Raw genomic sequence first — 1,703 nt, 5'->3', positions numbered from 1 at the left:
CAAATTCCGAACAATTACAATCCTGCTAAATTAATGCAAAGAAATGATGGGTTGAATTTTACCTGTATCACATTTAATTCAACAAAATGGAAGGCTTGGAAGAGTGGGATAGCCTTCCTACGCCAAACTTGGCGATGTAAAACACTAGAGGCCCATAAGGGCAAAGACAATCCTAAGTTGATTTGATAGAGAAAACGCAAAAAGGAGTACTACTCATTGCCCATGTAAATCTAAAAGGGGCCGGTCCCTAGCTAGGATTGGGCTTGAAGTTACAAGGCCCATCTGATTTGATCATGGTTAACCCATTTAGGCAGGCCATGCATGCCCGCTTTCTTCCTGTAATAGCCTCTACCGGGACCGAGTGAAAATAAATGATGGATAGAGGGCACAACCATGAGGACGACTTGGATCCAGGTAGTTGTTTTAGAGGGTAATTTTGCTATTTTGGGTTTTTTTTTTTTTTTTTTTTCACAAAAATATCCTCTTAAAGTAACTAAATTGATCCTCTTCATTTCATTTAAAATGGAGAGGATCATTTTTCCCACGGAGAAAGTGTGGGCTTTTCTCTAAATAAGCTTTGTTGATTGTACACCCTGGGCAAAAGACGTTAGAAAAGTAAGGGTTAGTAAGTAGGGTTCACTCAAGGTAATTAAGCCTATGCCGGCCCTAGTGGAGTAAATGAGGTCCTTTGAAACATGCCAACACTAGATTGGGGTAGATTGAGCATGCTATATCAACTTAATATGCTGAAAGAATGACCGTATAGTGCAAAATAACATTTCTTTGATGAAATTTCAATAAAAAATTTTAGGATGGATGCAGCATATATACTACATTAACTTGAGTATGCAACGAGAATGACCATAGAATATAAAATAACATTTCTCTTATAGGATCCCATGAGGGAATTCCTCTCAAAATTTCATGAGATCTACTCTAAGGGCACAACATGGAGAGTGCCTTTATGCTAGGCAACATAGATAAAAGCAGTCCGGTTGGGACCTAGATCGAAGATAAGACAACGATTTTCAACCGGTTATCTACGTGCAATCTTGACTATACATTTATAAATAATTTATTTTATGTTTTTTCCATTGAATTCGATGGTATGTATATCTAAGGAATTTCTTATAAGTGTATCTTACTTCAATTTTAATTTTTTTTTAAAAAAAAAATGGTCGAGAAGGAATTAATTATTGATAGAAAAACAGGTTGAGAAGTAATTGACTTTAGTTTCAAATTAAGATTCTAATCCGAGCAAAAAAAAACAATAACTTAAGACTCCAATCAATGCCTAATCATTTACTTCATTGGCTGTATTCCTAAGCACGATCTAATTATTCATTGACTTGTCATATTTTAAAGTGCAGCCTGTGATGGGCAAAACGGCGTGACATGGTGGAAAAATAAAACTATACGTTAGCAATATTGTGTATTATACGGTGATTTGTATTAGTTTAACATGGTATTATACGAAATACTGATTTAGTATCCCTAATTGATTGACGATGTACATTTTAGCCCACGATTTTGTAGATCGGATGCACTCCCATTATTATTGAAGCATTCTTAGAATCAAGTGGGGTGGTAGATTAACATGTACAAATGATGCAATAATTGATTATTGATTGCTTCAATCATGCCCAATTTGTGAAAATAAATCATTGGAATGTGTATAAAACAAAGGTTTATGCAAGTGTTTA

The sequence above is a fragment of the Corylus avellana genome, chromosome ca4 (genome assembly GCF_901000735.1).
Source record: "Corylus avellana chromosome ca4, CavTom2PMs-1.0".
NCBI lineage: Eukaryota > Viridiplantae > Streptophyta > Magnoliopsida > Fagales > Betulaceae > Corylus > Corylus avellana.
Note: the sequence above shows the minus strand (reverse complement) of the source record.